Genomic DNA, 21,659 nt, shown 5'->3' with positions numbered 1-21,659 from the left:
GCCCCTCCGTGGTAAACCCGTGGAGCGCGTGGTCAATGGCGCTAATCGAGCCGGTGTGAGGACGCATCCTCCCCCCCCCCCCGCGCCGCCGCGCCGCCCCCATCCCCTCCGTTGCTGCAGCCATAGTTGGTTGGGGAAGAAGATGGAAAGAGGTATGGGAAAGGTCCTAAACTCACTACTGATGCCATATAATCACATTCTGGTGCAACGAAGAGTCATAATTAATGGAGACGAGGCCTTAACTGACATAGACTAAGAATAACTAGGAAGATGTCCGAAAGTTGTCTACGTGTGGTGCGGTGGACCTGGGCACGACATTTAATGGGGGAATAAGGGGAAGGTCGGCTCTACTGATTGTTATTTACATGCAATGGGACTAGGGAATGGGGGATTGGGGAAAGTTGGGGAGTATTGGAGAAAATAGGGGAATATTTACAAGCGGATATGGAGGCCAAATTCCATATTCGCAACAATATATATATATATATACAGACTTGGCATTTAATATGGAATATTTTTCTTGTGGGGGTGAACTTACTTTTCAAGTTGACTTAGAACCAAAAGTTCATTGGAATTATGTTGAAATTATTCTAGATTTTGTTAATGTGACCTTTAAAAGAAACAAAAACCACATTTGACATTTCGAAACAAATAAATTGATCCTTGAAAGTGATGTAAACGGATATCGAACTCAATTCATGGACAGTACTGTGTTAAACTTCTGTACGTTTTACAGAAGTATCTCATTATTTTGCACATTAGCCAAAAAAATTTTTAACAAAACAAAAGTTAAATTACGACTGGGATTACGGACAGTAAAATTACAGTTCAGTACTTCGTGTAACCCCCACGAGCATTCAGGAGAGCACGTACACGTTGAGGCATGCTGTTCACGAGATTTGCCAAGGTTTGGACAGGAATCGCTTGCCATGCAGTGACAATAGCCTGATGCAATTCACGCACAGAGGTCGGCTACTGGTCCAAGTGGTCGATTTGACGCATTAATTCTGCCCACAAGTTCTCTATCGGATTTATATCCGGGAACATGGCAGGCCACTCCATATGCTCTACACCACGGTCAGCAAGAAATTGTTGGATCATGCGAGCACGATGAGGCCGTGCATTGTCATCTTGGAAGACAAAGTTTCCTCGAAAGGCTGCACGAGCAAATGGAAGCAATGTTTCTTCCAGAATGGCCCTGTACTTGAACTGGTTCAGGTTTCCATTCAGAACAACCAGGTCAGTTTTGCCCCCTGCATGAAAAGCAGCCCAAACAGTCACCCCACCACCTCCAGCTTGGACTCTTGGCACTATACAATCTTTGTTGTAGGCTGCATGCACTTGTCTGCACACTCAGACGCGGCCATCTTGACGATAGACCAGAAATCTAGACTCGTCACTGAAGATCACGTGATTCCAGTGTCCTGGAGCCATTGACGGTGCTCTCTGGCCCACTGCAATCGGCACTGGCGGTGTTGTCTGGTCAGGCGTGGCTTTCTCAGGGGATGCCTGGCATGATAGCCTGCTTCAACCAGTCGTTGGTTGACTAGCCTTCTGGATACAGGCACATTTGTCAGTTGCTGCCACTGAGCCCTAAGCCGATTAGCTGACTTGGTGCGGCCATTGTGGACTAACCGGTGCAGCTGGCGATCATCCCTCCTTGTGGTTCTGCGGGGACGTCCTGGCCTCGGTATTGGAGTAGGGACACCCCTCTGAGCATTTTGTTTCAGGATCTTTGACACCTGACCTTGAGTGATGCCATACTGCCGAGCAATAGCACACTGTTTCATGCCGTAATTTCCTAAAGCCACCACTCCATGACAAACAGCATTGTCGAGTTAACGGACCATCTCCAGAGGAAGCGGCAATAACTTTTGGAGACGTGCAGCAGTTGTTTTCCACTAATACAGAACGCAATAACCTTGTATACCCGACTGTGAAGCCAATCATCAAATGCACCTGTCCGTACATTTTGCCACGCCACCTGTGATATAATCCTGTTGTTGACTTCTTGCTGCGACAGACAATCAGTGACATGGTTCTTTTAACAAATAAATCACCAAAGTGTAAAAGAAACTCACCAGATTTATATACTGAGTTAAGAAAGTAAACCCAAGTCAAGAAAAAAAAAATATTCCATATTAAATGCCAAGTCTGTATATAGATATATATATATATATATATATATGCAATTATATATATATATATATATATATATATATATATATATATATGCAATTATATATATATATATATATATATATATATATATATATATATATATATATATATATATATATATATATATATATATATATATATTGTTGCGGATCCGGGGGTCGGCGCTCCCCTTACCAAGGGGGGGTTACTCCCCTTGTCTTTTACACTGGCCGATCCTCCCAGTCCTGGAAATTACACGCTCCTTTGGGGGGTTGAGATTGGCCAGGGTGATTGGTCAATGGGTTCCCAAATACTTTTGCCAATCCCTCCACAAAGCAGGGATATAATTCCCTGCTCGGACCCGGACAAGATGGAGTTTGCTGAGCGGTTAGCAGTCCGAAATCCGAGCCGTTAGCAAACACTAACCTGATCCTGAGCGTTGGCCAAATCGTGCCACGTATATTCAATTGAAGGAAACAGACTAAGGCGATCGAATGGAGAAGAAACCAAAGTGAAAGGAAGAACACAGAATTTATTATACAATACTAGAAGAGGAGACGAAAGGTAATGTACAGTTGAAGAGGAAGAAGCAGTAACACAGGGCAAGCTTAAACAGTCTTACTTATCATGCCCAGGACAACACAAACGGACTTACATGAAAAGGGTAGTGGTGGGAAGGAAGAGAAGGTTCATGCAGACGGCAGGGAAGGAAGGTCCGGGCAGATGGCAGGCGTCGAGGTCCGGCTCCAAGCTCGGGCTCCGGTCCACGCTTTGGGTTCGAGGCGAAAGCCGGCAAACAGCTCTGCATGTCGTTGGACGCGACCGGACAATTATATAGCAGGGGAAAGCTGGTATGCTGCGTACGTAATTGAAATCTCTGCCGCTCAATCTCTGTGGCTCTCTCTCTCTGGCTCATCTGCCGTGACGTCTCCTTGGCTCTCCCCTGTTCGTCTGCGGCTCCTCTCTCGAAGTAGTCCGCGGCGGTGCTTTTATTACATGCCTCGCGTATCAAGCCGCGTCCGCTTCGCTCCGCCTACCGGTGAACACGCCTCGGCCTGGATTGGTCGCGAGGGTTCATCGGTACCGCCCCTTGATGGTGCGTTGACGGGGCCACGCCTTATTCCTTGAGCTCTGAGGACTCCTCCCCCTTCTTCTCTGAGATGAAGCACATGGGCAATGGCGTCTTGTGGGGAGATAGAAAACCACTCGCACCGCTTTTGAAGGGAACTTTGGGGCCTACTCTTATTTCATTAATGCAATGTAGATTCAACTATTGGGAACAGATCCTTACCTGAAACACATACTAATGAGATAACTGAAGAGGTTTCTATGGTGTCCTACGTGTTGCTTGTGGCCTATCTAGGGTGCGATCTTTGACCTTTGGGAGATCGGGATATTTTCAGGGAATTACTTATAAGGCTTATTATTTACAAATTGAAGGTTCTAAAAACCATAACAATATGAATAGATATATGAAAGATATGTTCTTTCAGGTAAACAGATAGGAGATAGGGTTTTAAAATAATGTTATATGAGTTCCTTGAGGTAAAAAAACATGGGTGTGCTCATCAAAATGAAATCCGTATCTTTAAACGTTTCTGAGTTTCCGTGATTTTAACATTTATATTGTTATGCTTGACGGCTATATTGGATTTTGGATAGTTGGAGGGATTTTAGGAGATTAAAACCATGTTATTTGGATTCCTTGTGGTCGAAAACATAGGTCCAGATACTATAATGAAGTCTCTATGTTGCTTATTTATCAAGATATTCCGTATTTAGTGATGTGACCTAATTAATATGCTTGGGGGGTTGGTCAATTATGCAAAATGCTACACAGATGCAAAATAGCATCCGGCAGTTTCTGAGTCCTTAAGACCCATACATTACATTTCTACCATAAAACCTCATAGCACTCAACATTTCTAGGTTCACCAGGTTGGCTAGCAGACCACGATGTGAAGTTGAAGAACTGTATTCCTTGAGGTCTCAAAAGAATGCTCGGAAGCATCATTGCACCAGAATCGCACTCCTTGTCTCTGAATAGTAACACTTTCCGACCCTTTTGTTCTGTTGTTAGATGACCTTTCATCACAATGTCCAAGGATCCATTGAAGTTTTCCTCAAGGTTGTCTTGATATACTGTACGATGCTGTGTATGGTGCTAACACACACTGCTTGCCGAGGCATCTTTTCAGCCATAAAAGAGTCGTCATGTCAGGGTTCTACCTGGAAACACATTTAGTTATAAACAAGTCCAGTTGAAACTTGAAGCATTTGAGTGGTGGTGGTTCGTGGGCAGCCTTTAACTACTGATTATATCATATTTAGGGGCACAGCTGCCACCGATACAATGCCCCCCTATAACCAGTCACCTGGTACTCGTTTTGCCGACCTCGGAAGGATGACAGGCTGGGTCAACCAATCTGGTGTTGATTCTACGGAATTACAGGGGCTCAAACTCAGGACCTTAAGATCTCAAGCCAGCCACCCTAACCGATAAACCAGCATCAGGCTTAAGCGTGTGTGTGTGTGTGTGTGTGTGTGTGTGTGTGTGTGTGTGTGTGTGTGTGTACTATAAACACCTATTCCCTGTGGCAGTGCCTTGGGGGTGGTGGGGAGGGGAGAAGAAGAAAACCACCTTTAGAGGCCATTTTCCCCCGCAGAGCAGGGGTTGGCCTTTTTCGGGCACCGTGGTCCCTTTTTTGAAGCAATGTTTTATGGCCGGATGCCCTTCCTGCCTCCAACCCTGTTAGTCGCCTCTTGTGACGCACAGGGAATTACCAGTGAACTGGTACTCAATTTGCCGACCTCGGAAGGGTGACAGGCTGAGTCAACCCCCCTGGCGTTAATTCAGCGATCGACCGGGATTCGAACCCAGGATCCTAGGATCCCAAGTCTGCACCCTAACCGCTAAGCCAACACCAGGCTAAAAAAGTGGTGGGAAGGGGAGGTTGTGACAAATTTATTTTGTGCCCATGGCTCGTAATACCCCCCCCCCTTCCAGTAGGACAAAGTAAACGTATCACGTGTGGAAGTGAAAATCGCAAGACATCAACCCACCCTTATGTGGAGTGGGGAGGGAATAATTAATTATTAGGAGCCACCTATGGAAAATTTGGCAGAGATGGGCCAAGCCGTCTTCGAGTCAATGAGCAAACAGACAAAGAGACACTCTGCATTTTAATTTGATACCGTCATTAAACTATCAACCTACCAATTTAATCTTTTAATACATCAATTTCCTACAGGTCAATGCAGTTCTTCCTTTAAGGTAAAGCACTATTTTTAGGTTTGCAATTAAGATATGTATATGGTGTATGGTGTTGTAGAACTAGTATCACGAGTGAAACTAGTATTTTTACCTGTTGAGTCATGCATGGTTATCCCGACATGTCATCGCATTGCTGTCAATTCTGATTGATTGACAAACAGGAGTGAGGAATGATTGACGGATTATATCCTTACAGAGGGGTTAAATCCCGCACAATTTGGGGAATTTTAGTATTACGTGTAATAAATAACCCATACGAACATATGAGCAGCATTATGCCATACGTTTTCACATAGAGAGAATTTGCATCCTGAGAGAAAGAAAACTTTTTCCATGCATTGTAATTTATATAACTGTAAACTGTAAAATAAAAATCTAGCATATCGAGCAAGAGGGTTGGTGATGCTTGCCTGTAATCATAAAGCTTATATTTATTATGGACCCGTGTACGATGAACAGTTCGTTATTGCTTACAATGTCGAAGATATCCTACTACCACACACACACACACACACATATATATATATATATATATATATATATATATTGTTACAGACGTGGCTTAGATGTTATTTACCGAGCGGTTTGGTATGACCACGTCTGCACAAGTTACCCGATTATACCCGAACGTTGACTAATCGCGTTACGCTAGGTCAATGAAGGAAAAGACACACGGCTGGGATTAAAATTGACACGACACCATGGATACGGTTCTCAAGACCTCCGGAGGAGATTATATTCGTTCGGAAGGTCAGATTACAGGGACGAGAGGTACAGCATAGAAAGACAAGCACTTAGACACTATCTTATATTAACCCCAACAGACGACAGATAAACGGGACAAAAGGCTGACTCACACGGGGATTGATGGCTAGGAAAGGCAGGATCGATGGCTCCAGGTGCACCTGGGCTCAGGGACAGAATCGACTCGGTCCGGTCCAGAGATGCAGCATGCAGGGAGGTCGCAGCGCTCGGAGGTAGTGACTTGCTCTTCTTCAAGCTGGGGGCGCATCTGACCTCACATCCGGTGAGTCGCTTCGTATATCCGGCGGGGAGTGACACGCCCTCGGCTCGTTAGCTCCGCCTCGTGGAATCGGCACGTTGCTTCTCATTGGGTGCGTGCGGGGGGTTTACCAGGCTCCGCCCTTGACGAGGAGCTGACAGCCAGCCCCTTCGTGGTAACCCCGTGGAGCACATGGTCATGGCGGCTAACCGAGCTGGTGGGAGGACGCACACTCCCCCCGCGTGCCGTGGTTGTAGTTGTTGTTGTAGCTGTAGTTGTTGTTGTTGTTGTTGTTTGGGGAAGAAGATGGAAGGAGGTATGGGAAAGGTCCTAAACTCACTACTGGTGCCATATAATCACATTCTGGTGCAACGAAGAGTCATAATTAATGGAAACGAGTCCTTAACTGACATAGACTAAGAATAACTAGCAAGATGTCCGAAAGTTGTCTACGTGTGATGCGGTGGACCTGGGCACGACATTTAATGGGGGAAATAGGGGAAGGTCGGCTCTACTGATTGTTGTTTACAGACAATGGGACTAGGGAATGGGGGATTGGGGATAGTTGGGGAGTATTGGGGAAATAGGGGAATATTTACAAGCGGATATGGAGGCCAAATTCCATATTCGCAACATTGCAGCCTTCTCTACCCTCGGGGCGTCCCGACCCGATAAATTTTTACCTACTTTAGTGTGGCACACAATGTAGTTCCCTCTACTATTAACTCTACCCTGAGTGCGACAGTTTTACAGATATTCACAAATGAGTAAATATGTCCCCCTGCGACGTTGCACCCTTCTCCTCACAGAAACACACCCACAGGATAACCGAATCCGGAAAGAATCCTCAAACTAAACATACAGCCGGTAGGGAGCATTATTTACACAAGACTACGCTGATATTTACACTACGATCCAGGACCTGTTTTTGGAGGAACACATGCAGATGTTATGCATAGAGAGAGCACGCATGCTAGCATCGATAGCATGCGTGCCACGAGTGCTCTGTGGCCTACGGCCTTTAATAATGTGCAGAGCACCCCTTCCAAGCATCAAGCACCACCCCATCACACAGTGAGCACCATCCGGTGCACCAATAAAGTGTTTACAAATCACCGGTGGTGTCGCAGCCGGCCGATGTTCTGCCGCTGGTCTTGCCTTCATGTGGTGCACTTGGCCTTCTTACTTCTTTTAAACAAAATAAAGAAAGGCGCCAACCGCGTCCATTTCTTTATTGTGGCCGTCAGGGGGCCAACTATAAGTGGTTCACCTGTATGGCATAGGTGCCACGTTGACCCATAGGTCCATCCACGGGTGGTGCTTGGCCGCAAAAGAACTGCGGTCCATTGTGGGTGGCCACAAACATTGCGGTCCATATGGTGTATCGATCCCAGCAGCAAGCAGCGAAAGTGCAGGCCCACAACTGCGAAGCCAGCACCTCTCTCTCCTCTCTCTCTGCCCCAAAACCAGATCCTCGGAGGTGGGAGACAAAAGAAGCAGACAAGTGAGTAAGGTGGTAAGGGCGCAAAAGTGCACGCAATATAAGATGATGCACACTGGGGGCACATGGGAACCAGGTGAGACAGGTACTTTCCTACCGTACGCCCCCCCCCCCCCACCAGGTAACCTACATGGCCCCTCCCTTATCCCTTACTGTATCCACAAAACACAACACTACCCATAAACATCTACTTTACAAATCAACAAACATCCCTACTGTCTTCCCCGTTCCTCCCATATACCAAATTCGTCTTCTTTCCCTCCTAACCAATCAAATTTGCCATTTTCAACTCTCATCAAAATTTGCCATCTCCAACTCAACATCATAATTTGCTATCACCAATTCATCATCAGTCCCTCCTAGGGAGGGAGAGATGGAATCACCCCAATGTCTCATCCACGTCGTGATGCGTCTCACAAATCTACAGCAATCCTCATTTCCTGCACAGAACGAAGAAAACACAGGTGTGGAGTCATCATCATCACCTCAGGTAAGTGGCTGCGTATGGTGCGACAGGTTCATCAATCCTAACTATCCTCTAAATGACTTTAACAACTTTACACTACCCGGGGTCTTTCTCCGGCCAAACCATTGGCCCTCTTACACTATGGGTTCTAAAAAACCAATTCCCATTGGCCAAACTGTGGTGCTCTTCAATTTGGGGTCTCACTCCCCCGATTCATCTCCCGGTGCCCTCGCACAATTTCCGGGCTGTGGCGTGTACCTCTCCCAGCGGGTCTACCCACCTGCACACCTCCACCACTGCAGTTGCCTCCGAGCTTACCTGCTCCTTACCCTAACCTAACTACCTGGGGAAGGCCCTCTGGCACTCTCCCCACTCGGTGCCCTCTCTGGCACTGGGCTGCCCGATCCACACCCGGGATCCTCAGGCACCCACTCACAGCTACCGGCTCCCAGAGCCCACCTGCGGCCTCACCTGGCCGACATCCTCACAGTGGTGGAGTGCCCAACCAACTACACACACTAACAGGCTACACGCCCAGCCATTTCCACAACACTAATGCACCCATCCGCAATACCATTCTGCAACCCCGCACCACAGATGCCAATATCCAACCACAATTTACCTATACCCTCTACCTAACACTTACACTACCCGCCCCGGGTATCCGTGATGGGGGTCCACTCTTCCCCCATTCACACCTTCGCACCATGCACACCACTCCGTACCACTTACTCCAACTCTCTCCACACACCTGTACTTGCACACCTGTGCTCTCCCACCTGGTGCCACCTGCACCCTTCTCTCCCCAAGCGCATTCGCGCTGATCTACAACACTCACTACTCACACACTGCTCCACACACCCGTCCAGTTGCACACCTGTGCAATCACACCTGTTCAATGCTCACACACACGGCATCATCTCAGCTAACTACTCCCTTCTGAAACTTGCGCGTCCCAGTCGTCCCTTTAAACTATTGCGCTCCCTCGTCATTATCATCCACACTAAACTACCTGCGTCCCCACTACAGGTATCAGTCACTATCTAAACCTTAACGTTACCTAATGTCATCTTCGCTAGATCCCTAACAATATCCTAACCCACCCGGGCTAGTTTTCACTGCCATCAACCCCATAATCTAGTGCTCCTTTGCCCCCCCATGGGAAGGATGGTGGATTTGCCATCCCACCCCATCGGGGGTCTCTCACTACCAATTTTGCACATCAAATTTCAACAAATCAAAAATTTGCCAATCACTACCCATCATCTGCCAATCACAACTGCCAATCCTTTGCCAATCATCAAATTTTGTTTTTCTCTAATTTTGGGGCCAAAACACTAACCCCATCACCCAGTCTACTCACTAATACCTCTCGGTGCGCCAATCCCTGTCCAAAGCCCGGCTTCGTAAAGCCAAGCCATGAATGCGGGTTGTTCTGTGCCAGCGGCTGGGCACGTCCGGCACTCGGTGCAGGGCCGGGGGTTTACCAGGGCCGAGATCCCACGCACCATCTCGGCACGGAGCCATCCAATGTCCCGATCTCGACCTGCCGGAATGCCTCAACAAAAAGTGGTCGCCATGACGACTCTTTCTATCGGGCCGCCCGCTCCGCCTTGTGGAGCACGGACGCGGCCGTTCAAAGCGAGGCTCAGCACGCACCGAGGGCCCGATTCGGCTATAAGTCGTTCTAAACTCTACCCCGTCTAACGTCGATGCTTCACCTGGACGCTTACACCCCGCAGCCCGTTCCTTGCTCACACATCCAGCCGTTTCCATGCTCCTCGTACCTTTCCTTACACACCTCGGTACACCCATTCCACTCACAGCCTTGGTCACACACCTGACCACCGAACACTTTGGCACACATTCGTTGCTCGCACACCTCACCAATACACCTCTTCGCACCCCCTCCTCTGTCACCTCCTCTGTGACAATCACAGGTGTGCTCTCATTCGCACACCCAACCACGTGCCTCACTACCAACTCCAGCGTGCATTCCCACTCACGCTCTACCATTCCAGGTGTGCATCCTTCCATCCCAGGTGTACATCCTCGCTCACCTGTCACAACCAACTCACTCTCCTTGTCACTCTCACTACTCTCACCTCCATTCTTGACAGCGCACTCACCCTTACTCTTGACAGCGCACTCTTTCCTCATGCACCTGTCCGTTACACACCTTTCTCGCGCACACTCTCCCGTTACACCCTCTGTAACACTCACCACAGGTGGACACTCTTCCTTACTTCTGACAGCGCACTCTTTCCTCATGCACCTGTCCGTCACACACCTTTCTCGTGCACACTCCTGCGCACACTCTCCCGTCACACCCTCTGTAACACTTACCACACCGCGCTTCCATGTGCTCCCTCGCACACGCGCTACGACCGACTCACTCTCGCCAGCACCCTCACTACTCCTTGGCACGCACTTTTTCCTCACACACCCCAGAGTCGGACTTCCTCGCACACCTCCTTTTTCGCACACCAGACCTGTCGCACACTTCACCAGTGGCCTCTCACGAACACCCGGGTCCATCTCGACCCCCAAGCTTCTTAAATCCCCTGGCGCATCATACGCACGACCATATTGGTCACCACTTACACCAGGTCCTCTTCCTCTTCGCTTCTCCTCCATCACCTGCGAATCCCTCATCCGGTTAATGAGCACATCATCACGATCCAAACACAGACTTTGGACCAATTCTTTTACTTCCTCCTTTTTCTCCTTCTTATCCCCTCTCCGTCGCTTCTTAATTTCGCTCACCCCTTCTTCCACTTCCTCTAATTTCTGCTTCACCTCCTTTATTCCCCGGTACGTCTCCTCAAGCTCATCCTCTAAGGCTACCTTGACCGTTTCCAGGTGCGTCCTCACCTGCCGGTCCTTCGTCTCCATTACCTCTATCACCTCGTCCAACCTCGTTGTCAGTCCCTCACGTACCATCTGACATTCCCTCTTTGTCGCTATCAAGTCGTTTTTTATGTCGTTTTGTGTCGCTTTTAAACCTCCTAATACCGCAGTGTTCCTTTGAACCTGCTCCACTAACTCCGTCTGTCCCACCGTCAGCTGCTCCACCTCCTGCGTCAGGTCCTCTATGCCCCCTTGTAACTTTACAGTCCCCTTTCTCACCTCCTTCTCCATGTGCTCCTTACAGTGCCTCACCTCCTCGCGCACCCCTCCGACCTCCTCACTCACTCCTCTCCTGATCTCCTCTCCCATCACTTGCATCTCCTGCCCAGATGCCACCCTCATCTGCTCCATTTCCTCCCTGTGAGCATCCAGTTTGGCTTCTACCCCCATTCTGACCCCCTCTATCTGCTGCCCCATTTGGTTAACTTCCCTTTCCGCTTGGTCCCTCATGTCCCTCAATTTGCCTTCCATGGTGTTTTCTAACCCCTCTAACCCATTTTTCACTCCCTCTATCTGATTCTCCTGGGCAGCCATTCTATTTTCTACCCCCTCTAACCCCTTTTGCATCCCTTCCATTTGATTCTCTTGAGCGGCCATTCTGTTTTCTACCCCCATTAACCCCTCCTGTATTTCCCCTAATCTATTGTCTAATTTCCCACCAGTACCCCTCGCTTCGTCCCTCATTACCCCCATTTCGTTTCCCATTACCCCCAATTGCTCACTCTGAGCCCTCATTTGCTCACTATTCTGGGCCATAAGGGCCTTCATTTGTATTAAAAACAAGTTCAAATCCACCGGTGGCGCTGCCACGGTCGCGGGCGCGGTGACCAGCGAGGCGCCATTTTGTGCGTTTACTACCCTCGCTGCTTCGCTCTCCTCCTGTCCCTCATGTCCCTCAATTTGGTCCTGGACCGACCCTGCCTCACTCTCCCCTACCGGACCCCAGCTGTCTTGATCCGCCATAGCGCGACTTTCAAAATTCGGGTTTTTATTTTCGTATAACAAAATCAAATTTCGCCGTTATAATTTCGCGCGGGAAACGCGCTCCGAATCGATTCTAATTGTTACAAATTTGGGCCTAATAAATTTAGTCCCGGGTCCGAATTCCACTCCTCGACACCAATTGTTACCGACGTGGCTTAGATGTTATTTACCGAGCGGTTTGGTATGACCACGTCTGCACAAGTTACCCGATTATACCCGAACGTTGACTAATCGCGCTACGCTAGGTCAATGAAGGAAAAGACACACGGCTGGGATTAAAATTGACACGACACCATGGATACGGTTCTCAAGACCTCCGGAGGAGATTATATTCGTTCGGAAGGTCAGATTACAGGGACGAGAGGTACAGCATAGAAAGACAAGCACTTAGACACTATCTTATATTAACCCCAACAGACGACAGATAAACGGGACAAAAGGCTGACTCACACGGGGATTGATGGCTAGGAAAGGCAGGATCGATGGCTCCAGGTGCACCTGGGCTCAGGGACAGAATCGACTCGGTCCGGTCCAGAGATGCAGCATGCAGGGAGGTCGCAGCGCTCGGAGGTAGTGACTTGCTCTTCTTCAAGCTGGGGGCGCATCTGACCTCACATCCGGTGAGTCGCTTCGTATATCCGGCGGGGAGTGACACGCCCTCGGCTCGTTAGCTCCGCCTCGTGGAATCGGCACGTTGCTTCTCATTGGGTGCGTGCGGGGGGTTTACCAGGCTCCGCCCTTGACGCGGAGCTGACAGCCAGCCCCTTCGTGGTAACCCCGTGGAGCACATGGTCATGGCGGCTAACCGAGCTGGTGGGAGGACGCACACTCCCCCCGCGTGCCGTGGTTGTAGTTGTTGTTGTAGCTGTAGTTGTTGTTGTTGTTGTTGTTTGGGGAAGAAGATGGAAGGAGGTATGGGAAAGGTCCTAAACTCACTACTGGTGCCATATAATCACATTCTGGTGCAACGAAGAGTCATAATTAATGGAAACGAGTCCTTAACTGACATAGACTAAGAATAACTAGCAAGATGTCCGAAAGTTGTCTACGTGTGATGCGGTGGACCTGGGCACGACATTTAATGGGGGAAATAGGGGAAGGTCGGCTCTACTGATTGTTGTTTACAGACAATGGGACTAGGGAACGGGGGATTGGGGATAGTTGGGGAGTATTGGGGAAATAGGGGAATATTTACAAGCGGATATGGAGGCCAAATTCCATATTCGCAACAATATATATATATATATATATATATATATATACACAGTATATATATATATATATATATATATATATATATATATATATATATATATATATATATATATATATATATATATATATATATATGTTGTATATATTAGTTTGGCTCGGCTCGCGGCGCTCGCTGCGTTACTGAGGAACGGGCTTGTTTTAGCTGAGGATAATGACTGTACCTGAGTTGCTGTGTTGTCATGATTTACACCAATCATAATACAAACAATTATTTTGCACAAATCTATTTGTAGTGTTTGTGATATTACATTTTTGTAAACAATTTAGGTTGAAGATTTAGATTGAAATTTTTTTAAAAAAAGAACACCTCCGCACATACATACGGAAGGGGTAGGTGCAGACTGGAAGTCTGGGATGATTACACCTCACCACCACGTAATTCAAAACACCTCACCACCACGTAATTCAAAACACCTCACCACCCTGAAATTCAAAAGGTCTCACCCCCACGTAATTAAAAACTCCTCACCCCCACATAATTAAAAACACCTCACCACCACGTAATTAAAAGCACCTCACCACCACGTGATTAAAAACACCTCACCACCACATAATTCAAAACACCTCACTACCCCGTAATTCAAAACACCTCACCACCACGAAATTCAAAACATCTCACCACCACGAAATTCAATACATCTCACCACCACGTAATTCAAAACACCTCACCACCACGGCATTCAAAACACCTCACCACCAAGTAATTCAAAACACCTCACCACCACGTAATTAAAACACCTCACCACTTGTTATCACGTCTCAATTAATATATTTCCTCCTGGATTCATACTTTTGCATCCCAATTTTTGCATGTAAACATTTTTGCATGTTTTGCATTTTGCAATATTATATATATATATATATATATATATATTGTTACGGATCTGCCGCCGGCCTTCTCCCCTTATCAAGGGGAGATTAATCCCCTTGTCTTTACTAGCCTGGCGCAACCCGAGACCTATTACGTCCCTTCCGGACAGCGCCAAATAGGGTTTCGGGACCAAATTCGCTCGTACCTAAGTACTAGCACTGCCCTGGAAGCGAGGAATAGAAATAATCCTCGCACGAACCACGTGTGATGGTGATACGCCGAGCGGTTTGCGTAAACGTGATCTGCGCCGTTATAGGTAATGGGACCCGATTCAAGCGATCTTATTCGTGCCACGCTTAGTCAATGGAGAAATCACGGGAACGATCGAATACAGAAGAAAAGGAAGAACAAACAGGTTTAATTATTATGCACGTATTTGCAGCTCAGGACGAAGAGACACAGGGAAATCCTTAGACAATCTTATTCCTAATACCCCAGGACAAACGGGCCCGTCTCACTCACACTCACACGGGGATTGCAGATGGGCAGGATGATGTTCACCAGCGCCGCGGTGGTCATCCAGGATCGGCTCCGTCTCACTCTCCACGGTCCCCGGCTTGCCCCGCGAAGATGGAGGTCGGCGAAGGCAGGGATTCGTATCGTGTCGCTCGAACAAACGGAGAATAATCTCGGGGCGAACGGTAGAGGGCGGACTTAGCGCGGCTGGCGGTTATTCAGCCGTGTTCACTCGCTTTGGCCGAACCGCGTAAGTTATCAACGCCCTGGCTGCGCCCACGTATTCCTCGTAACAAAGTTCATACAGCTCGAGTGATTCTCGTCAAGCGCGTCTCCTTTCTCCGTACTCAGAAGTCACTCCAGCGCACCTCTCCCATAACTCCGGTACTGCAACTGACGAGCGCCTCTCCCTTCTCATAACTGGACTCCACGACTCACCAGCGCCTCTCCCTTCTCATAACTGGACTCCACGACTCACCAGCGCCTCTCCCTTCTCATAACTGGACTCCACGACTCACCAGCGCCTCTCCCTTCTCATAACTCTGACGAGTGCCTCTCCCTTCTCATCACTCTGACGAGTGCCTCTCCCTTCTCATAACTGAGGTGGGGGCTTTGCGCGATCGGTTTTATTGCCACGCCCTTAGCCCGATCGAATGTCCCAACCACGCCATGTGACGCTGCGCTGCAGCCACATGCCGTGAGTCCTGATTGGTGACTCATGCTTACCGTCCTCGCCTCGCCACTGCACCGAGCTCAACCCTCCTCCACCTGCCGAGGCCTACCTCGTGTTAACTCGACTCGTGAGCAACCAATGCTTAACAAACTGGATCGAGCCTGTAGAGGTGGAATGGTTGGTAGAAGTAGGGCCTATCCTCCTGTCTTTACAACAACGCAGGATTAACACTGGAAGGGGCCTACTCTCACATATACTAAGACATAACTATACTACAAATGAGGCTCCATGTTGCTCGTGTGACTAACTATGGGGGGCAACCTTTAACCTTTATTAAGTTTACTCTTCAAATCTCAAAACCGCAGCAATATATTATATGTATGAATATATCGACGTCCTGATATATATTGTTACATTTGTGGGGGTAGATCGATGTATTTAAGTTGGGAAACTGGAGCTTAAGATTGTTTATGTGTCTTCACACGAGGGGTAAAGCTCTGCTAACTAGTTGGGGATTAAGGTTAGTTTTCCCCAGTATGTGAATTCCCTTTGTCGCTTTCCCTTATGTTTTACATTTGCAAGGCCGGCTATGCAAGGACTCCATTAAACCACCACAACTGCCGACAGTGCCAGGACATTGCCGATCGGCAAGGAAGTCACGCCTTAATGAACACTCACGCCAAGCAAAGCCGGCAGGCCACGCCGAGAGTGGTACGAGGGCCGTCGAGGAGCAGAGCCGGCAGGCCACGCCCCTGAGCTTGCGATTGGTCGGGGTGACATCAGAGCAGAGAAGCTTCGAGAGAGAAACGGACGTTGGTGGAGGAGCTGCTTTCTCTTTTGTGTGTGCACCTGAGAGGAACGCTTTTGCCGAGTCGGCAGGATTTTGAGGGATTTTTCGGACACTGCTGAGGTCGTGGTGGACGAGGTCCGTGTTGTGCTTCCCTGGACGACGGAAGGGCCTTAAAGAGAACCGTCCTCACAAAGTACCTCATGTTTGTGGTGCTGAGGAGCACGACTCCGCAGCCATTTTGCTCGCTTCGTGCCTGAGGGGCTTCGAGTTTTAATTACCACCAAGTTCCTGAAGGCCATTTGGGGCTAGAGCTGAGTGCCGGTTGTCTAAAATACACATTTTATTTTTATTTTCTTTCCCCTGTGTGTTTTTTTTTTTTTTGTATACTGAATCGAGGCTCGTGAAAGAGCTAACATTTACTTCACAAACAAATCAACCAGACAAACAAAATCTATAAAAAGAGGGAGCGGAAAACAAGATGGGGAGAGAAGGGGAAGCACACAAACACAACATTTGAGAGCAGGGAGATGTGTGGAAGGGAGAGGGCTTGGGGGGAGGAGCCGTGGGAAGGGGGGGGGGGGGAGGTGGAGGGAGAAGTATAAAACACAAGGACACCAAGGACTTCCAGGACAGAAGTTGGTATTTCAAAAAAGGGGAATTGGGTGAAATTAGCGGGGGTAGAAAAGATCAAGGTTTTGGATGGGGGAAGATAAGAGATGGTGGTGAACAGCTGTTTTAAAGACCTGGAGGGTGGAGTGGGATTGAAGAGAGTGAGGGAGTTTGTTCCAGAGGTGGGAGAAAAGAGGAATGAAGGAGTGAAGGTGTTGTATTTGTGACTGAGTGGAGATGTCTCACAGTAGGAAATATTAGTTTTACCTCAGCATTCCTTTTATTCCTTGATTTACCTTTATTAAATTCAATGCGTTGCATTTTTCAATTGTTGTGTTCATGTATTAATTGTGGGTTCCGGATTAAACCCGTGTGTTTCTGTTCAGGTAAGCACTTCGCTTCCTTCCATTCCGCACACGACGAAACCAACCGCCAATTTCGGTCAGAATTAAGGTCCGTGGCTATTCATCTGGCTATTTTGGCCATACTGGCTATTCATCTGGCCATACTGGCTATTCATCCATCGCTCTTCACAAGCTACGGACAGGACAATATATATGTGTATGTATATATATATATATATATATACTGCACTATATATAGTATATAGTATATATAGTATATACTATATATATATAGTACTATATATATATATATATAGTACTATATATATATATATATATATATATAGTACTATATATATAGTACTATATATATATATATATATATATATATATATATATATATATATATATATATATATATATATACTATATATAGTATATACTATATATACTATATATAGTATATAGTATATATATAGTATACACAAAGAATTAAGTTAAGCACCCCTACACAAAGACTTAAGTTAAGCACCCCCTAATCCTGTCCTGAACCTGAACCCCCTCGAGCACGTTTGGGACATGTTGGGACGACAAATTGCAAAGATGGTCCCTCCAATAGCCAATCTGGATGAATTGGAACGTGCATTACATCGGGAATGGAACAACCTGCCACAGCAACGCATACGACGGCTTACAGGGTCTATGAGACGTAGGGTTGAGTCAGTGATCCGATCACGTGGGTCCTACACACGTTATTGACGCAAAGATCGCTAGAGGTCTTCTCAGAACAATGACTGTACGTTAGAAAACATAAACGTCATCCACACTGTCCGTGATGGACCTATAGCTCCATACTTAAATTGAGGTGAAAATATGCCTAAAATTCCCAAAAAATTTCACCTTAAATTATTCAGAATAAAATATTGAAAACGGCATGATTGTTATGTTTTTATGTGACCATAATATCACTTCTCCAGAAAATATAGCAATATCATGGGTATATTACACTGTTTTGACGACAACAAACTTGTAATGTGCGAGGTTGTAAAAAAACGGGGGGGGTGCTTAACTTAATTCTTTGTGTATATATATATATATATATATATGCGGCACTGGCCGCATATATATATATATATATATATATATATATATATATATATATATATATATATATATATATATATTATATATATATATATATATACACACACACACACACACACTATACAGACTTGGCATTTAATATGGAATATTTTTTTTGTGGGGGTGAACTTACTTTTCAAGATGTCTTAGAACCAAAAGTTCATTGGAATTATGTTGAAATTATTCTAGATTTTGTTAATGTGACCTTTAAAAGAAACAAAAACCACATTTGACATTTCGAAGCAAATAAATTGATCCTTGAAAGTGATGTAAACTGATATCGAACTCAATTCACTACTGTGTTACTGTGTTAAACTTCTGTGCGTTTTCCAGACGTATCTCTTTATTTTGCACATCAGCCAAAAATATTTTTTAACAAAAACAAAAGTTAAATTACGACTGGGATTACGGACAGTAAAATTACAGTTCAGTACTTCGTGTAACCCCCACGAGCATTCAGGAGAGCACGTACACGTTGAGGCATGCTGTTCACGAGATTTGCCAAGGTTTGGACAGGAATCGCTTGCCATGCAGTGACAATAGCCTGCTGCAATTCACGCACAGAGGCAGGCTGCTGGTCCAAGTTGTCGATTTGACGCGTTAATTCTGCCCACAAGTTCTCTATCGGATTCATATCCGGGGACATGGCAGGCAACTCCATATGCTCTACACCACGGTCAGCAAGAAAGTGTTGGATCATGCGAGCACGATGAGGCCGTGCATTGTCATCTTGGAAGATAAAGTTTCGTCGAAAGGCTGCACGAACAAATGGAAGCAATGTTTCTTCCAGAATGGCCCTGTGCTTGAACTGGTTCAGGTTTCCATTCAGAACAACCAGGTCAGTTTTTCCCCCTGCATGAAAATCAGCCCAAACGGTCACCCCACCACCTCCAGCTTGGACTCTTCGCACTATACAATCTTCGTTGTAGGCTTCATGCACTTGTCTGCCCACTCGGACGCGGCCATATTGACGATAGACCAGAAATCTAGACTTGTCACTGAAGATCACGTGATTCCAGTGTCCTGGCTGCCATTGACGGTGCTCTCTGGCCCACTGCAATCGGCGCTGGCGGTGTTGTCTGGACAGATGTGGCTTTCTCAGGGGACGCCTGGCACGATAGCCTGCTTGAACCAGTCGTTGGTTGACTAGCCTTCTGGATACAGGCACATTTGTCAGTTGCTGCCACTCAGGCCTAAGCCGATTAGCTGACTTGGTACGGCCATTGCGGACTAACCGGTGCAGCTGGCGATCATCCCTCCTTGTGGTTCTGCAGGGACGTCCTGACCTCGGTATTGAAGGAGGGACACCCCTCTGAGCATTTCGTTTCAGGATCTTTGACACCTGACCTTGAGTGATGCCATACTGCCGAGCAATAGCACGCTGTTTCATGCCGGAATTTTGTAAAGCCACCACTCCATGACAAACAGCATTGTCGAGTTGACGGACCATCTCCAGAGGAAGCGGCAATAACCTTTGGAGACGTGCAGCAGTTGTTTTCCACTAATACAGAACGCAACAACCCTTGTATACCCGACTGTGAAGCCAATCATCAAATGCACCTGTCCGTACATTTTGTCATGCCACCTGTGATATAATCCTGTTATTGACTTCTTGCTGCGACAGACAATCAGTGACATGGTTCTTTTAACAAAGAAATCACCGAAGCGTAAATGAAACTCACCAGATTGATATACCGAGTTCAGAAAGTAAACCCAAGTCAAGAAAAAATATATATTCCATGTTAAATGCCAAGTCTGTATATATATATATATATATATATATATATATAAATTGAGTTTTTTATTTAACAGTTATAGAAATTACAATTTTCAAATGCTGGATATAAATTGAGATTACTTTTTTTGCAGATGCTTTTATGGGTTTTTTTAAACGTAAAATATCATTTAAGGAACACTTTCCGATGGTTCTTTGATGTTTCCCGGTGTATCTACTTCGATGTCCGTTGGCACACAAAATATCCGCTTTCTACCTCACCTGGAAGGTACCGAACATTAATATCAGTCTGTAAGTCAGGGAGTGGTTAGAATGAGCTTTATATATTCGATGTATAAAGCGAAAGAGGCACACTGACCTGACATGTGACATGACATTGACGTCATGCACATAGATCATGACCCTCGATTGTGAAGTTATGGGGCAGTGTGTGTGTGTGTGCGTGTGTTCCAATTGTACTTTACTCCCACCTGCAAGTTATTGGAGGGTAAGTTATTGAAGAGTCAAATTATTACAAAGCTAGCTATATGGTGTGATGACTTTAGAATGATGCATGTATGTGAAAAGTACAAACGGTTGTCACATGCTTTTTCTTCTGAGAGGTGGTGCCTCGTGGGTTTTATTTTTGTCTGCACGGCCGAGGCTCGTGAAAGAGCTGGAGCAGATTGAAATGAACAAAATGGAAAGGGGAAAACACCAATATCAGGTAGACGTGATAGTGAGATAAAGAGGTGGGGGAGAAGGACAGGTGGGGTGAAAAAGCCACACACAAGCTGAATGAAACACAACAGGAAGGGGAAAGTGGGGATGAAACAGAAAAGGAACAAACCAACTGACAACCAACAAACAAAATAGGTGAGGGAGAGTGTGGAGGGGGTAAATCACAATACCTGGAAAGGGGTGCTCGGCAATGGAGTCATTTTGGATAGAAAAGACAATGATATGGATGAACAATATGGATGCATAAACAACGTTTTGGGAGGGGTGGTGGTGGATTAACGGCTGCAGGAAAGATCATGGTTTTGCATGGGGAATCTCTGGAGGGAAGAATGGGACTGAACAAGCTGGGTTGTTTCTACAGGTGAGAGAAAAGAGGAACAAATGAGTGGAGATGAGAAGTGTGCCTGAATTTTATTATGTAACAAGAAGAGGTTTACTGTCAGACAGTGAGCACCATGCAGAAACCTGGGAATGACGGAGCCAAGAGAGAGCAGAGGGTGCAAGACCAATAAGGTGGCCATAGAATACAGAGAGGCTACCCACCTGTCTGAGATGTGAAAGAAACATGCCTCGACACTCACCTTTACCGCCTGAGTTCCCAATCGTTTTGAGGGCCTTTCCACGGCAAGGTGTGAGGCAGGGGCACCGGCCCAAAGGGGACAGCAGTATTCCATCAAGCAGCGAATTATGGCCTTGTAGGTTGTAAAAAGTTCAGATTGGCCATGAAAAGACCTTGCACATTGGA

The 21,659-nt window shown here is 46.6% G+C and overlaps 1 protein-coding gene across 1 annotated transcript in view; it reads left to right on the top strand.

Annotated features, from left to right (window-relative positions):
* The window catches only part of LOC137436536 (forkhead box protein P1), a 581,222-nt gene that overhangs the window by 131,313 nt on the left and 428,250 nt on the right, over positions 1-21,659 (top strand). The gene's annotated exons all lie outside the window — the stretch shown is intronic.

Source organism: Myxine glutinosa, chromosome 11, assembly GCF_964187855.1.
Source record: "Myxine glutinosa chromosome 11, kmMyxGlut1.1, whole genome shotgun sequence".
Lineage (NCBI taxonomy): Eukaryota > Metazoa > Chordata > Myxini > Myxiniformes > Myxinidae > Myxine > Myxine glutinosa.
Note: the sequence above shows the minus strand (reverse complement) of the source record. Positions and strands in the feature narration are given on the sequence as shown.